At 37.0% G+C, this 18,762-nt stretch overlaps 1 protein-coding gene and 1 non-coding gene across 2 annotated transcripts in view; one reads left to right on the plus strand and one right to left on the minus strand.

Moving 5' to 3' along the window:
- CSMD1 (CUB and Sushi multiple domains 1) overlaps positions 1–18,762 on the plus strand; it is a 1,821,295-nt gene that overhangs the window by 1,243,256 nt on the left and 559,277 nt on the right. The window lies entirely within an intron of this gene.
- LOC132356769 (U6 spliceosomal RNA) lies at positions 1,615–1,716 on the minus strand. Its single transcript, XR_009500046.1, has one exon. It is a non-coding gene; the product is annotated as a U6 spliceosomal RNA (small nuclear RNA).

An 18,762-nucleotide genomic window follows, 5' to 3' on the forward strand; every position in this document is an offset into this window, starting at 1 on the left:
TCCCAAACTGAAGTTTTCTTATTCCTTGTGAGATGTGGTAACCAGATGTAGGAGCATATTCTAAGTGTTGACACACATGACATTTAAAATGGGGAAGATAATCATTGGTCAGTCCTTGGGTCCAAGAGCTATTGGGAAGACCTTAAGATTCTCCGTCTGTTTCTTGAGTTATGGTTTGGAATCCTTTCGTTTATATATAAAGTTTGAATTTTTTAAATCTTACAAACGTTATAAAAATCTTATGAACACATCAGGCTCTTTTCTGTCAGTTTCTACAAACATTGTAAGAAACCTTGTCCTTAGAAAAATTTTATTCTAGATGACAAGATTTGAAAAAAAAAAGATACTTGAAAAGCCTCTAAAACTACCTCAACCCTTTTGGAATAATATACTTAGAAAGTGGAAAAAGTTTTCTTTCTTTTTTTTTTTCTTCAGGTTTTATTTAACCAATTGTGTTTTTGTTGTTGAATTATTATAGTTTCATTCTCATTGAAAATACAATGAAACTAAAAATGTATCATCATAAACTTTCTGGTGTGATTGATACCAGATACCATGATGAAATCATTTATACAAACTGAAAACTTCGTTGAGTATATATAAAACAAAACTTTACGATTTCAAAAACACCAGAAAATAATAGTCGAAATGCTTTGTGAATGCCCAAGGTTGGAATATAGCATCCTGTACAAACTAGCAATGTGTCACAGCACCCCATTTAAAATGGCAAGCTTCATCTTCTGAGGTGTGGGAGATACAATCCAACATTGTTAGACAATGGTGTGTATATGGTGAGGTTTGGACAAAGGCTGATGCAGCAAATGGTCTCTTCTCTACTGCTCTTACTTTGTTGAAACCATGGTTTAAAATCTAGTCCTCTGTGTAAAGCTATTTATCTTCCCAAGCCCCATCTTTTAGGTTGAGGTGCCAAAAAAAATAATAGTAATAATAATAATCATCTTACTGTCATCACTGCATTAATTTCAGTTTATTTATGAGCAAGTTATTGTTCCTGACAGGAAGGGCCATGGTTCGCTAAGAAATGAGAATAAACCTAAAAGAGAGCATATAGAGGACAGCAGGGTGCCTGTGCTATTTTCACGGCCTTCAGCAGTTGACCTGGGCCTGGCCTGATTGAAACACATTCCTTCTAAGTAAAGCACCTGATACAATTTTAGGAAAATATGTAAGTGAATCAGTTTTTGCTTTAAAAAAAAAAAATCAGTACCTTACTATGTCTTGAGAAAAATACTAGATATAAACAAAGGATCATAAAACTAGAATTTTATAAAATTTTTAACTATTCAATCTGATGAAATAAAAATCCTAAGAGAGTTTTAAAAGCTGATTATTACTGCCAATTATGATCCCTGAAATGTTCATGGAGTAACTAGATCATACCTGAGATTTTACAAAAAGTTTTCATGCCTACACCTCCTTGGCATCACAGAAAATTTGCCATGAGGTAGGGAGGGTGCTATTGTTACTTCCATTTTCCCTAGAGGAAACTGGGGCTTGGGATTTCCAGTAAGTTTTTTCACCTGGACATCTATTCATTCTCTCAACAGATATTCTATTGAATATGCACTTTATTTTTGTTGAAATATATTTGACAAAAATATTGAATGCTTCGTGAATTTTCAGGTCGTCCTTCTGCGGGGTACCTGCTAACCTTCTCTGTCATTTGAATTTCAGTGTCTGCATTACTGAAGGAGCACCAACATGTACTTTTAAATAGACAGATATTTACATTGACATCATTTAATGGTTTTTGAGGCATATTCTTCACATCAGTTCTCATGAGCTTGAGAGAGAGGGGTGAATAGAATGATGCTAAAGAAAGAAGCATAAGGAATAGAAGGAGGAGCTCTCTCTAGTATGTTGGATAAAACAAAGACAAAAACCAAACCCTCGGAAACCTAACACTGACTTCATAAATGGGTGAGAAACAGAATCTCTGTCTAATCTTCAAACCATTTCTAGGGTTGCTCTGAGGGACATTTCAGATTTCAAGCTGCTGCCTTAGATAAATACCTCGCTGTACTTTAGTGCTTACTTTAATTCATTTTAGGTAAGATCTATAGCCTTGGTTCTACACACCCTGAGACTTGTCTTTGTGTTTATCTTATTTAAGTGCATTTTTTCGTGTTTTACCCAGGGGTTATTTAGAACCCTGTCGAGTCAATTATTTGATTAAAATTAAGTTGGATAACAAAGAACCAAGATACTGATTATTTTCCTAACAGATTATATTTTATTTGGTCAAAACAATACAAAAGTAAAGGAGACACTAAAACCTAATATTGTAGTAGTAATTTTAAATATATTGATTAATATTCAGGATGTTAAATTTCAAACCAAGTAGAAAATTCTTGTTATAAGGATTGTTAACCCTTTAGATTGTATATGTTCCTTGGATGTCATTTAAAAATCAGTCAGGGAATTCCCTGGCGGTCCAGTGGTTAGGACTTGGTGCTCTCACTGCCAGGGGCCAGGGTTCGATCCCTGGTTGGGGAATTAAGATTCCCGCAAGCCATGTGGCATGGCCAAAAAAATAAAATAAAATAAAATAAAAAAGTAAAATAAAAGAAAAATCAGTCACATGGGTAGCTTTACACACACACACACACACACACACACACACACGTATGCATATATATCTGTATACACATACGTATGTGTGTGTGTGTATATATATGCATGTGTGTATGTATATATTATAAATATCCCAAATAAACACAAACAGGAAAGGAATCTTTTAAAAATACATTGAATTCTTTGATGCATAGATAGACAAAATCCTGATAAAATAAAATATTTTCGTGGAATTTTAGTTGTGGAAATTTAGTCTTCAGAGCGTATGGTGTGTTGCCTTCATGACGCACTCTTGCCAGCTTTAATCCTGACTCTCTCCATAGCTTTGTGGATAGTTCTAATGGTGCTAGGATGTGCTCCCTATTTTCAGTGTGAATCTGGACATCTTAATTAGAAATCTGTACTCAACACTGTGATGAGATGAAGATTCAGCCATTCTTCGTATAATGGAAAAGAGAGAAAATGGTCCTGATTTTTCCATTTTCATTGAAATGGTATAGTGGCCAATAAAATAATACAAGGCAGGTGAAAATCCATATTTCCTACCCTACTTGGTTTTTCCTCATAGGAAAAAATCAGTGCTGTTGACCCACCATCAACATGATTCCCATAAGATATTTTACAAATCCTACACATGAGTAATACTAAGTCATCTGTGCTTTCTTACCAGTTTCCATTTTGTCCAAACTAACAGGGTTTGGGAGGAGAATTGATTATGTGATTGACATGGAACTGGAGTGGAAAACCTTTCTTTGTATAAAGACAAACATTTTAATTTTGAGATACAAACTTTGATTCGCTGACCCATCTGATTGCTGGAGACTTACAATCAGCGTCAGTGAAGTTTGAACAAAGCATTTGTCTCAATGGCTATGAAAGACATGTCTGAATCCTATCCTTTTTGTGGAGTCTTAGCCACATGTCCCATAACTGCTTCCAGAAAACATCTGCTTAAGGATTTCATAGTAAAGTCAGACTTGGCTTCTCCCAGACTGAATGTCTGAGCCTCGCCTTTGACAAATATGTTCTCTTCTCCGAATTTCCTGTGTCTGCGGATAGTATCAACACTTAGGCTCTTGGAGAAAGCCTTCTTTATTCTTTTTAAAGATCTTTGTTACTTACCCCTTTCTCTGTGTTTAGGGTACAGGGTTGTTGGCTGATCTAGCTCAGCTCCCCTCCCCCTCCTCTCCCAAGGGCGCTGCTGGCTCTGGCCCTCGGCACCCACAGTTCTGTGGACACTAGGCCTGCTCACGTCTACTCTTTCCTTAATTCCGCTGCCAGACAAATAAAGTGGACTCCTGACATTTATACATATATTTAAGTTCGAGAGAGATGGAGAGGAAAAGAGAGAGAATAAATAGTGCATTTATTTTGTTTTTTTAAATTAATTAATTTATTATTATTTTTGGCTGTGTTGGGTCCTCGTCTCTGTGAGGGCTTTCTCTAGTTGTGGCAAGCGGGGGCCACTCTTCATCGCGGTGCGTGGGCCTCTCACTATCGCGGCCTCTCTTGTTGTGGAGCACAGGCTCCAGACGCACAGGCTCAGCAGTTGTGGCTCACGGGCCTAGTTGCTCCGCGGCACGTGGGATCTTCCCAGACCAGGGCTTGAACCCGTGTCCCCTGCATTAGCAGGCAGATTCTCAACCACTGCGCCACCAGGGAAGCCCGTAAATAGTGCATTTATTTTAAAGATTTAAATAACACGATCATTTTACTCTGAGCATACACCCTAGTGAGCCTGAGAAGGAAAATTCAGACCTCCTATGCTCCTTGTTGATCATGTTGTATTTCACTGTCTCGCTGTCGATTCCAGGCTGATTTTGACTAGACACAAGTTCAATTTCATGAACTATCTTAGAGTCTGCCTCTTGTGTGTAGATAAAGAGTCACTGCATTTCCAAAAGGTCACTGTAAGTGTTTTGCTCCCCTGTGGACACAACTGCAAAACAGCCGTCTTTGAACATCTTTGACCACATGGAATAAAAATCTTCCACTTGTTTCTCTCAAGGTCTGCTTCATGGCCCCTCTCTCCTCCAGCCCCTGGATGCACCGTTCTCATTTGTTCTGTTCTCCCATCATGTTGTACTTCCTTGCCACGAATCTGCCATCTTCTCCCCACTGTGTACAGACCACATGTATGTCTGCAGCGTCGCTCATTTTGTGAAGGCTATCGCTCTTCCATCCTTTGTTTTCTCCTCTCCAAGCATCTCCAGCCACAGTGATGAGCACAAGACACAGGTGTTGAAAACTGCTAACTATGCCGAGTTTGGGCCCTTACTTCTGCTTCACGTGTGTTAGTGTTGTCTGCACTGCCTCAAGGAATTTCTGTAGGTCAGAGGCAGCCTTGTGTACAGAAAAGCCTGTCCTGGAGTCTTAACAAATGAACAACAACAACAACGAGTCCACGTTCATGGAGCACTTGCTTCATGCTGGGCACCGAGCTGATTACTAATACTTTTAATCCTCTCAGTAATCCCATGAGGTGGACATTAGAACCATCCCCGTCCTATAGATGAGGTAACAGAGAACGTACACAACATCCCATGGCTCATATGTATCCGAGGGGGATTTGATCTTAAATATCCTGGGTCCAGACCCCAAACTGTAAACTGCTACCTTAGACCAGTCTCGCATTATCAAATCAAACGGTGCCAATGAAAGTATTTACAGATAAACTATAAAATGTCAGGCACGTATGTCCATAACATATCTTATTTCTGGGGGCACATGGATGAGCATACACTCACTGCTGAATAAAACTTGATGATTAGGGGGGTATTGTTCAAGATGAGCACCCTGTGACTTGGTTTTGCTCTTATGAGTTTGGAATTATGGCCGTTCTTTTAGATTACACAGTCAAAACAGGCTCCTACTTGGAAATTTTATTTTCATATTTTAGATTCATATGACATCGTTTCTCTAAAGAAGTTAACATTTTATGGCCCATCTGGGAATGTTATTTTATGCTGTGTGATTTTACTCCCTAGTTCTACTGTATATTGGGAACTCAAGGTATTCACTGATGCTTTTTCATAAGGATGTTAAGAGGATTAATCTAATAAAGTTTGCAGTTATTTGCACTTGTTTGAAAAGCCCACACTGTTAAAAAAAAAAACAGCACTGTTTTTCCTCTTATCCGCTTTACCACGTCAGCACTGCCTTTTTCTTACAGTGGGAGATCCCAAAGGGACTGATTCATGATTTATTCTTCTTTGCAAAGAAGGAAAAATACGGTTACCCAGGGGTGGTTGGTAAAGAGAATACCTGCTAACTGTTTGTGTGTTTCAAAGATTTGAAAACTAAATGGAGTTTCAGATAACCACAGAAGGATTCCAAATACTGAGGCAACTTACCTGTGTCCCAAGTGAAAAAAAAAAAAAAAATTGTTGGGGCAGTGGGTAGGTAACCAGAGCCCAATATCATATTATTTTTGTCCCAGCACATCATTAATCAGTGAAGGGGAGCATCTCTCTAATAGTCTTCATTACCCGTTTTTTCTCAAAATAGAAATGATGTTGCTTCCCTGAGCCTCCCTGACACACAACAGGAAGCAGTTTGCTTTTAGCATTGAGTTCCTGGAACAAGTTACATTTTATTTCAAGAATTTATGTGCTATTTCTGTAAATTGTTCTTAAATACTTGTATTAGCATTTAGGAAATTAGACAAATTTAAAGTATATGTAACCACTCCATGTTCAATTTAATGACAATGTTCTAAAGACCTAAAATTAAGAGAATACACTATTAATATTAGGTTATCTACCATATGAAGTTTATGCTTTTAATATGCATCATTTCATAGATCTAGAATGGAATTATTAATTCAAAGAGCAAAACAAGTGGCACACGAAACAATACCCCAAGAATTGGCAGGAAATGCTTAAAGTTATAGGCAAGAATTCAAATAAATGTGTTGAAAAGCTTTCATTTTTTTCTTGAAAAAAGCTATAATGAAAACATGCTCATTTAAACATTACTGAAATTCACTTTTAAGATCAGAATGATGTAAACATAAACAGAGCAATTGTTTCTAAGGAAATTTATGTAAATTAGATAGTTATTGCAGAAAATCTATGAAAAAGATCAACCTTTCATACACTGAAATGCAATCATCGATAGGACAAAAATTCATTCCACTCCAGTATTTCACATATTACCATTTGTTTTTAATTAAATAAATGTCATCTTCGAACTAAGCTTAAAAAGAAATTGGTTTTGGTGTAATATTGTGAGGGAGATAACTTAGTAAAGGTTTTGAGTCCCCCTTTTATTTTAATATCAGAAAGGTTGTTTGTATTATAATAATCACTATTACATGCCTTTGTGCTGGCTCTGTGTTACTTTTGATCTGGGTATTTCAAAGTGAAAGAGTCATTATTCTTGTTCCTAATCCAAAATTTCTCTTTGTACAGTGTATGATGTATATGATATATTTACCACTAGTTAACAATTGAATATTGTTTCTCCCCAACAGACAGACAGACAGAAAGAAAGAAAGAGAAAGGGAGGGAGGGAGAAGGAAGGAAGGAAGCAGCAGGGATAAAGAAGGAAAATTTCCAAAGAAAACCCTGAATGAGTGTAAAGGAAATTTTGTTTATGGTTTGTACTGTCTTTCTACACGTTAGCATCCCCAGGTGACCTGTTCCTATTGACGTTTGTTAAATAGTGTCATTCTTGTCACATCAAGATGATTTGTTACAATTCCTAAAAACAGCATATAAAAAGTTTCTCTGATGCCTTTTAAATGCTCCTGACTTTCTCTAGCCTCAGGGCCTTAGAACAGGATGTACCTCCAATCTGGCGGCTCCTGCTCTGCCCACACCCTCAGCACTCTGGGGGGCTCAGTGTCCCTAACAGCACCTCCGTGGTGTCCCCCAGCTCCCCACCACTCTGTCCTCTACCTCTGAGCCCCGCTGTTGTGACCATATGTCCTTCCATGTCCAATCTCCCACTGCACTTTCACCCCATGCCCCTGTGCCTGACATCGGGTAGGACCTCAATTTTTGGTTATAAACGAATAAGTGGCTGCATTAGGGGTTGAGGTAGGTAACCCACTGGAGGGGTTATCAAAACATCACCCACTTGAAATTCCCTTCCTGTGCCTGGCAATTTCCTAAATCCACGATTTGAAGCCAATTTCTTTGGTGTTTAAAGATGTTTCTGTCCTTATTAAATGCTCAGTAAATATATTAAGTGAATGGGTGATTTTTACAAAGTATTCATGGAACTTACCCTTTTAAAAAGACTGTGCTATCTTTTAATTTAATTTACTTTTATTTTTAACATCTTTATTGGAGTATAATTGCTTTACAATGTTGTTAGTTTCTGCTGTATAACAAAGTGAATCAGCTATACGTATGCATATATCCCCATATCTCCTCCCTCTTGCATCTCCCTCCCACCCTCCCTATCCCACCCCTCTAGGTGGACACAAAGCACCGAGCTGATCTCCCTGTGCTATGCGGCTGCTTCCCACTAGCTATCTATTTTACGTTTGGTAGTGTATATATGTCCATGCCACTCTCTCACTTCGTCCCAGCTTACCCTTCCCCCTCTCCGTGTCCTCAAGTCCATTCTCTATGTCTGCGTCTTTATTCCTGTCCTGCCCCTAGGTTCGTCAGAACCTTTTTTTTTTTTTTTTAGATTCCATATATATGTGTTAGCATACGGTATTTGTTTTTCTGTTAAGACTGTGCTATTTTATATCCAACATGCTTTTCAGTGTATTGAATGACAGTGAACCAGGCTCATAAAATTAGAGTTTATTCTACCTAGTAGGATAAACTAGTCAAAATATTTTAAGATGTCATAAGTAGACTTAGTATATCTTTGTGGTACCTTTTAAGAATATAATACTCTTCTGGGGGGCCATTTTGCATTAAGCATTTCTTTTTTAATTCCACTCTGATGTTTTCTTATTTATTCATTTAAACTTCTAAAGAGCCTTTTCAGAGAACGTACTGCATATCCATTTGTGAGCCCAAAAATGGTTTCATGTGTTTTATGATGTATACATAGGAAAAACGTTAACAGTATTTGTAGTTCTTAATCCCATTCAGCCAAAGTATTAATATTATTGTTATTATTGTTATTATACAACTTGTTTCTCTTTTTTTTGTTTTTTTTTACATAAAACAAAGTACCTTTTTATTTATTTATTTATTTATTTATTTTTTTAAACATCTTTATTGAAGTATAATTGCCTTACAATGGTGTGTTAGCTTCTGCTTTATAACAAAGTGAATCAGTTATACATATACAATATGTTCCCATATCTCTTCCCTCTTGCATCTCCCTCCCTCCCACCCTCCCTATCCCACCCCTCTAGGTGGTCACAAAGCACCGAACTCATCTCCCTGTGCTATGCGGCTGCTTCCCACTAGCTATCTATTTTACATTTGGTAGTGTATATATGTCCATGACACTCTCTTACCCTGTCACATCTCACCCCACCCCCTCCCCATATCCTCAAGTCCATTCTCTAGTAGGTCTGTGTCTTTATTCCTGTCTTGCCACTAGGTTCTTCATGACCTTTTTTTTTTTTCCTTAGATTCCATATATATGTGTTAGCATACTGTATTTGTTTTTCTCTTTCTGACTTACTTCACTCTGTATGACAGACTCTAACTCCATCCACCTCACTACAAATACCTCAATTTCGTTCCTTTTTATGGCTGAGTAATATTCCATTGTATATATGTGCCACATCTTCTTTATCCATTCATCCGATGATGGACACTTAGGTTGCTTCCATGTCCTGGCTATTGTAAATAGAGCTGCAATGAACATTTTGGTACATGACTCTTTTTTTTTTTTTTTTTTTTTAATTAATTAATTTATTTATTTATTTTTGGCTGTGTTGGGTCTTCGTTTCTGTGCGAGGGCTTTCTCTAGTTGCGGCAAGTGGGGGCCACTCTTCATCGCGGTGCGCGGGCCTCTCACTATCGCGGCCTCTCTTGTTGTGGAGCACAGGCTCAGATACGCAGGCTCAGTAGTTGTGGCTCACGGGACTATTTGCTCCGTGGCATGTGGGATCTTCCCAGACCAGGGCTCGAACCCGTGTCCCCTGCATTGGCAGGTAGATTCTCAACCACTGCGCCACCAGGGAAGCCCTACATGACTCTTTTTGAATTATGGTTTTCTCAGGGTATATGCCCAGTAGTGGGATTGTTGGGTCATATGGTAGTTCTTTTTTTTTTTTTTTTTTTTTATCACATTGCTCCATGATCCCTTTCATCACAATGTTCTAATGTTCTATGACCACTCTCATCACAATACCCCATGACGCCTATCATCATAATGCTCCAAGGCCCCTCTCATCACAATGCTCCATGAACCCTGTCATCACAATGTTCCATGACACTTGTCATCACAGTGCTCCATGAACCCCTGTCATCACAATATTCACTGCCCATGTAATCACAATGCTCCTGGTCCCCTGTAATCACAATGCTCCATACCCTTATCATCACAATGCTCCAGAACTCTTTTTTTTTTTTTTTTTCACACACACACACACTGTATTTTATTTTTACAAGAGATAAATCGACTGACACCAAGCATTGTACATGGATGACCACAACAAAAGCAACAATGATTGCAATTACCAAACATGAAACACACTCATACTATGTCATAGTATTGACATTCAGTCCAGTAATCCTCCACTGTAACAGCTCCTTTACTTTGCAGTGAAAATTGATTTGTATATTCTTTGCCTCTGAGTCCTTGTGGAATTTTTTTTTTTTTTTTTTAAATTCAGACAGAAAGTCACAAAAATTATACTCATCCTCATCAGTTCACTCAGTCCCATGTAATTAATTTTTTTTTTCATCTTGATCTTTTGTTAGCACTTTTATGAGTTCATCAGTTTTTCATTAGAGTTCTGAAAATGCTTATTCATTCAGTTCAGCAGTACAGTCCGTTACCAGAAACCTGTACTTGTCAGAGTCTTTTCCATGTATTTCTTGAAGATGAAACCCTTTTATAGGAACATATTTGCAAAATCACCAGAGTACACCCAGAACTGTCTGTAAATGACAAAAGACTTAAAAATGACCATGGTTAAAGATTTGATGACAGTTCATAATAATGCAGTTGACAAGAAAATTAGTTATTTCTGAGATACACATTTTAAAGTAATAACTAGGATTATTACTTATAACATTATACCAGAACATCTAAGATTTTTAGAAATTTCATGTAATGTCTGAAACATTTATATTAACATATTTCCATACATATTTCCATACAAGTACAAATATAAGATTTTTAGAAATTTCATGTAATGTCTGAAACATTTATATTAACATATTTCCATACATATTTCCATACAAATACAAATATGATTTTTAGAAATTTCATGTAATGTCTGAAACATTTATATTAACATATTTCCATACATATTTCCATACAAATACAAATATAAGATTTTTAGAAATTTCATGTAATGTCTGAAACATTTATATTAACATGTTTCCATACAAATAACCCAATGAAAGTTTAGTATTAGTTGTTTGTTTTTTTATACTGCAGGTTCTTATTAGGCATCAGTTTTATACACATCAGTGTATACATGTCAATCCCAATCGCCCAATTCAGCACACCACCATCCCCACCTCACCGCAGTTTTCCCCCCTTGGTGTCCATATGTCCATTCTCTACATCTGTGTCTCAACTTCTGCCCTGCAAACTGGCTCATCTGTACCATTTTTCTAGGTTCCGCATACATGCTTTAATAGACGATATTTGTTTTTCTCTTTCTGACTTACTTCACTCTGTATGACAGTCTCTAGATCCATCCACGTCTCAACAAATGACTCAATTTCGTTCCTTTTTATGGCTGAGTAATATTCCATTGTATATATGTACCACATCTTCTTTATCCATTCGTCTGTTGATGGGCATTTAGGTTGCTTCCATGACCTGGCTATTGTAAATAGTGCTGCAATGAACATTCGGGTGCATGTGTCTTTTTGAATTACGGTTTTCTCTGGGTATATGCCCAGTAGTGGGATTGCTGGGTCATATGGTAATTCTATTTTTAGTTTTTTAAGGAACCTCCATATTGTTCTCCATAGTGGCTGTATCAATTTACATTCCCACCAACAGTGCAAGAGGGTTCCCTTTTCACCACACCCTCTCCAGCATTTGTTGTTTGTAGATTTTCTGATGATGCCCATTCTAACAGGAGTGAGGTGATACCTCATTGTAGTTTTGATTTGCATTTCTCTAATAATTAGTGATGTTGAGCATCTTTTCATGTGCTTCGTGGCCATCTGTATGTCTTCTTTGGAGAAATGTCTATTTAGGTCTTCTGCCCATTTTTGGATTGGGGTGTTTGTTTCTTTGATATTGAGCTGAATGAGCTGTTTATATATTTTGGAGATTAATCCTTTGTCCGTTGATTCATTTGCAAATATTTTCTCCCATTCTGAGGGTTGTCTTTTCGTCTTGTTTATGGTTTCCTTTGCTGTGCAAAGGCTTTGAAGTTTCATTAGGTCCCATTTGTTTATTTTTGTTTTTATTTCCATTACTCTAGGAGGTGGATCAAAAAAGATCTTGCTGTGATTTATGTCAAAGAGTGTTCTTCCTATGTTTTCCTCTAAGAGTTTTATAGTGTCCAGTCTTATATTTAGGTCTCTAATCCATTTTGAGTTTATTTTTGTGTATGGTGTTAGGGAGTATTCTAATTTCATTCTTTTACATGTAGCTGTCCAGTTTTCCCAGCACCACTTATTGAAGAGACTGTCTTTTCTCCATTGTATATCTTTGCCTCCTTTGTCATAGATTAGTTGACCATAGGTGCGTGGGTTAATCTCTGGGCTTTCTATCTTGTTCCATTGATCTATGTTTCTGTTTTTGTGCCAGTACCATATTGTCTTGATTACTGTAGCTTTGTAGTATAGTCTGAAGTCAGGGAGTCTGATTCCTCCAGCTCCATTTTTTTGCCTCAAGACTGCTTTGGCTATTCGGGGTCTTTTGTGTCTCCATACAAATTTTAAGATGATTTGTTCTAGCTCCGTAAAAAATGCCATTGGTAATTTGATAGGGATTGCATTGAATCTGTAGATTGCTTTGGGTAGTATACTCATTATCACAATGTTGATTCTTCCAATCCAAGAACATGGTATATCTCTCCATCTGTTGGTATCATCTTTAATTTCTTTCATCAGTGTCTTATAGTTTTCTGCATACAGGTCTTTTGTCTCCCTAGGTAGGTTTATTCCTAGGTATTTTATTCTTTTTGTTGCAATGGTAAATGGGAGTGTTTCCATAATTTCTCTTTCAGATTTTTCATCATTAGTGTATAGGAATGCAAGAGATTTCTGTGCATTAATTTTGTATCCTGCAACTTTACCATATTCATTAATTAGCTCTAGCAGTTTTCTGGTGGCAGTTTTAGGATTCTCTATGTATAGTATCATGTCATCCGCAAACAGTGACAGTTTTACTTCTTCTTTTCCAATTTGTATTCCTTTTATTTCTTTTTCTTCTCTGATTGCCGTGGCTAGGACTTCCAAAACTATGTTGAATAATAGTGGTGAGAGTGGACATCCTTGTCTCGTTCCTGATCTTAGAGGAAATGCTTTCAGTTTTTCACCATTGAGAATGATGTTTGCTGTGGGTTTGTCATATATGGCCTTTATTATGTTGAGGTAGGTTCCCTCTATGCCCACTTTCTGGAGAGTTTTTATCAGAAATGGGTGTTGAATTTTGTCAAAAGCTTTTTCTGCATCTATTGAGATGATCATATGGTTTTTATTCCTCAATTTGTTAATATGGTGTATCACATTGATTGATTTGCGTATATTGAAGAATCCTTGCATCCCTGGGATAAATCCCACTTGATCGTGGTGTATGATCCTTTTAATGTGTTGTTGGATTCTGTTTGCTAGTATTTTGTTGAGGATTTTTGCATCTATATTCATCAGTGATATTGGTCTGTAATTTTCTTTTTTTGTAGTGTCTTTGTCTGGTTTTGGTATCAGGGTGATGGTGGCCTCATAGAATGAGTTTGGGAGTGTTCCTTCCTCTGCAATTTTTTGGAAGAGTTTGAGAAGGATGGGTGTTAGCTCTTCTCTAAATGTTTGATAGAATTCACCTGTGAAGCCATCTGGTCCTGGACTTTTGTTTGTTGGAAGATTTTTAATCACAGTTTCAATTTCATTACTTGTGATTGGTCTGTTCATATTTTCTATTTCTTCCTGGTTCAGTCTTGGAAGGTTATACCTTTCTAAGAATTTGTCCATTTCTTCCAGGTTGTCCATTTTATTGGCATAAAGTTGCTTGTAGTAGTCTCTTAGGATGCTTTGTATTTCTGCAGTGTCTGTTGTAACTTCTCCTTTTTCATTTCTGATTTTATTGATTTGAGTCCTCTCCCTCTTTTTCTTGATGAGTCTGGCTAATGGCTTATCAATTTTGTTTATCTTCTCAAAGAACCAACTTTTAGTTTTATTGATCTTTGCTATTGTTTTCTTTGTTTCTATTTCATTTATTTCTGCTCTGATCTTTATGATTTCTTTCCTTCTGCTAACTTTGGGTTTTGTTTGTTCTTCTTTCTCTAGTTTCTTTAAGTGTAAGGTTAGATTGTTTACTTGAGCTTTTTCTTGTTTCTTTAGGTAGGCTTGTATAGCTATAAACTTCCCTCTTAGAACTGCTTTTGCTGCATCCCATAGGTTTTGGGTCGTCGTGTTTTCATTGTCATTTGTCTCTAGGTATTTTTTGATTTCCTCTTTGATTTCTTCAGTGATCTCTTGGTTATTTAGTAACGTATTGTTTAGCCTCCATGTGTTTGTCCTTTTTACGTTTTTTTCCCTGTAATTCATTTCTAATCTCATAGCGTTGTGGTCAGAAAAGATGCTTGATATGATTTCAATTTTCTTAAATTTACTGAGGCTTGATTTGTGACCCAAGATGTGATCTATCTTGGAGAATGTTCCGTGCGCACTTGAGAAGAACGTGTAATCTGCTGTTTTTGGATGGAATGTCCGATATATATCAATTAAATCTATCTGGTCTATTGTGTCATTTAAAGCTTCTGTTTCCTTATTTATTTTCATTTTGGATGATCTGTCCAGTGGTGTAAGTGAGGTGTTAAAGTCCCCCACTATTATTGTGTTACTGTCGATTTCCTCTTTTATAGCTGTTAGCAGTTGCCTTATGTATTGAGGTGCTCCTATGTTGGGTGCATATATATTTATAATTGTTATATCTTCTTCTTGGATTGATCCCTGGATCATTATGTAGTGTCCTTCCTTGTCTCTTGTAACATTCTTTAATTTAAAGTCTATTTTATCTGATATGAGTATAGCTACTCCAGCTTTCTTTTGATTTCCATTTGCATGGAATATCTTTTTCCATCCCATCACTTTCAGTCTGTATGTGTCCCTAGGTCTAAAGTGGGTCTCTTGTAGACAGCATATATATGGGTCTTGTTTTTGTATCCATTCAGCCAGTCTATGTCTTTTGGTTGGGGCATTTAATCCATTCACGTTTAAGGTAATTATCGATATGTATGTTCCTATGACCATTTTCTTAATTGTTTTGGGTTTGTTTTTGTAGGTCCTTTTCTTCTCTTGTGTTTCCCACTTAGAGAAGTTCCTTTAGCATTTGTTGTAGAGCTGGTTTGGTGGTGCTGAATTCTCTTAGCTTTTGCTTGTCTGTAAAGCTTTTGATTTCTCCATCAAATCTAAATGAGATCCTTGCCGGGTAGAGTAATCTTGGTTGTAGGTTCTTCCCTTTCATCACTTTAAGTATATCATGCCACTCCCTTCTGGCTTGCAGAGTTTCTGCTGAGAAATCAGCTGTTAACCTTATGGGAGTTCCCTTGTATGTTATTTGTCGTTTTTCCCTTGCTGCTTTCAATAATTTTTCTTTGTCTTTAATTTTTGCCACTTTGATTACTATGTGTCTCGGCGTGTTTCTCCTTGGGTTTATCCTGTATGGGACTCTCTGCGCTTCCTGGACTTGGGTGGCTATTTCCTTTCCCATGTTAGGGAAGTTTTCGACTATAATCTCTTCAAATATTTTCTCTGGTCCTTTCTCTCTCTCTTCTCCTTCTGGGACCCCTATAATGCGAATGTTGTTGCGTTTAATGTTGTCCCAGAGGTCTCTTAGGCTGTCTTCATTTCTTTTCATTCTTTTTTCTTTAGTCTGTTCCGCAGCAGTGAATTCCATCATTCTGTCTTCCAGGTCACTTATCCGTTCTTCTGCCTCAGTTATTCTGCTATTGATTCCTTCTAGTGTAGTTTTCATTTCAGTTATTGTATTGGTCATCTCTGTTTGTTTGTTCTTTAATTCTTCTAGGTCTTTGTTAATCATTTCTTGCATCTTCTCAATCTTTGCCTCCATTCTTATTCCAAGGTCCTGGATTATCTTCACTATCATTATTCTGAATTCTTTTTCTGGAAGGTTGCCTATCTCCACTTCATTTAGTTGTTTTTCTGGGGTTTTTTCTTGTTCCTTCATCTGGTACATAGCCCTCTGCCTTTTCATCTTCTCTATCTTTCTGTAACTGTTGGTAGTTCTTTTTTTAGTTTTTTAAGGAACCTCCATACTGTTCTCCATAGTGGCTCTATCAATTTACATTCCCACCAACAGTGCAAGAGTGTTCCCTTTTCTCCACACCGTCTCCAGCATTTATTGTTTCTAGATTTTTTGATGATGACCATTCTTACCGGTGTGAGATGGTATCTCATTGTAGTTTTGATTTGCATTTCTCTAATGATTAATGATGTTGAGCATTCTTTCATGTGTCTGTTGGCAATCTGTATATCTTCTTTGGAGAAATGTCTATTTAGGTCTTCTGCCCATTTTGGATTGGGTTGTTTGTTTTTTTGTTATTGAGCAGCATGAGCTGCTTGTAAATCTTGGAGATTAATCCTTTGTCAGTTGCTTCATTTGCAAATATTTTCTCCCATTCTGAGGGTTGTCTTTTGTTCTTGTTTATGGTTTCCTTTGCTGTGCAAAAGCTTTTAAGTTGCATTAGGTCCCATTTGTTTATTTGTGTTTTTATTTCCATTTCTCTAGGAGCTGGGTCAAAAAGGATCTTGCTGTGATTTATGTCATAGAGTGTTCTGCCTATGTTTTCCTCTAAGAGTTTGATAGTGTCTGGTCTTACATTTAGGCCTTTAATCCATTTTGAGCTTATTTTTGTGTATGGTGTCAGGGAGTGTTCTAATTTCATACTTTTACATGTAGCTGTCCAGTTTTCCCAGCACCACTTATTGAAGAGGCTGTCTTCTCCACTGTATATGCTTGCCTCCTTTATCAAAGATAAGGTGACCATATGTGCGTGGGTTTATCTCTGGGCTTTCTATCCTGTTCCATTTCCATTGATCTATGTTTCTGTTTTTGTGCCAGTACCAAACTGTCTTGATTACTGTAGCTTTGTAATATAGTGTGAAGTCAGGGAGCCTGATTCCTCCAGCTCCATTTTTCGTTGTCAAGATTGCTTTGGCTATTGGGGGTCTTTTGTGTTTCCATACAAATTGTGAAATTTTTTGTTCTAGTTCTGTGAAAAATGCCAGTGGTAGTTTGATAGGGATTGCATTGAATCTGTAGATTGCTTTGGGTAGTAGAGTCATTTTCACAATGTTGATTCTTCCAATCCAGGAACATGGTATATCTCTCCATCTATTTGTATCATCTTTAATTTCTTTCATCAGTGTCTTATAATTTTCTGCATACAGGTCTTTTGTCTCCTTAGGTAGGTTTTATTCCTAGATATTTTATTCTTTTTGTTGCAATGGTAAACGGGAGTGTTTTCTTAATTTCACTTTCAGATTTTTCATCATTAGTGTATAGGAATGTAAGAGATTTCTGTGCATTAATTTTGTATCCTGCTACTTTACCAAATTCATTGATTAGCTCTAGTAGTTTTCTGGTAGCATCTTTAGGATTCTCTATGTATAGTATCATGTCATCTGCAAACAGTGACAGCTTTACTTCTTCTTTTCCCATTTGAATTCCTTTTATTTCTTTTTCTTTCTCTGATTGCTGTGGCTAACACTTCCAAAACTATGTTGAATAATAGTGGTGAGAGTGGGCAACCTTGTCTTGTTCCTGATCTTAGTGGAAATGGTTTCAGTTTTTCACCATTGAGGACAATGTTGGCTGTGGGTCTGTCATATATGGCCTTTATTATGTTGAGGAAAGTTCCCTCTATGCCTACTTTCTGCAGGGCTTTTATCATAAATGGGTGTTGAATTTTGTCAAAAGCTTTCTCTGCATCTATTGAGATGATCATATGGTTTTTCTCCTTCAATTTGTGAATGTGATGTATCACGTTGATTGATTTGCGTATATTGAAGAATCCTTGCATTCCTGGGATAAACCCCACTTGATCATGGTGTATGATCCTCTTAATGTGCTGTTGGATTCTGTTTGCTAGTATTTTGTGGAGGATTTTTGCATCTATGTTCATCAGTGATATTGGCTGTAGTTTTCTTTCTTTGTGACATCTTTGTCTGGTTTTGGTATCAGGGTGATGGTGGCCTCGTAGAATGAGTTGGGGAGTGTTCCTCCCTCTGCTATATTTTGGAAGAGTTTGAGAATGATAGGTGTTAGCTCTTCTCTAAATGTTTGATAGAATTCACCTGTGAAGCCATCTGGCCCTGGGCTTTTGTTTGTTGGAAGATTTTTAATCACAGTTTCAATTTCAGTGCTTGTGATTGGTCTGTTCATATTTTCTATTTCTTCCTGGTTCAGTCTCGGCAGGTTGTGCATTTCTAAGAATCTGTCCATTTCTTCCAGGTTGTCCATTTTATTGGCATAGTGTTGCTTGTAGTAATCTCTCATGATCGTTTGTACTTCTGCAGTGTCAGTGGTTACTTCTCCTTTTTCATTTCTAATTCTATTGATTTGAGTCTTCTCCCTTTTTCTCTTGATGAGTCTGGCTAATGGTTTATCAATTTTATTTATCTTCTCAAAGAACCAGCTTTTAGTTTTATTGATCTTTGCTATTGTCTCCTTCATTTCTTTTTCATTTATTTCTGATCTGATCTTTATGATTTCTTTCCTTCTGCTAGCTTTGGGGTTTTTTTGTTCTTCTTTCTCTGATTGCTTTAGGTGCAAAGTTAGGTTGTTTATTTGAGATGTTTCCTGTTTCTTGAGGTAGGCTTGTATTGCTATAAACTTCCCGCTTAGAACTGCTTTTGCTGCATC

This window comes from Balaenoptera ricei, chromosome 21 (assembly GCF_028023285.1).
Source record: "Balaenoptera ricei isolate mBalRic1 chromosome 21, mBalRic1.hap2, whole genome shotgun sequence".
Lineage (NCBI taxonomy): Eukaryota > Metazoa > Chordata > Mammalia > Artiodactyla > Balaenopteridae > Balaenoptera > Balaenoptera ricei.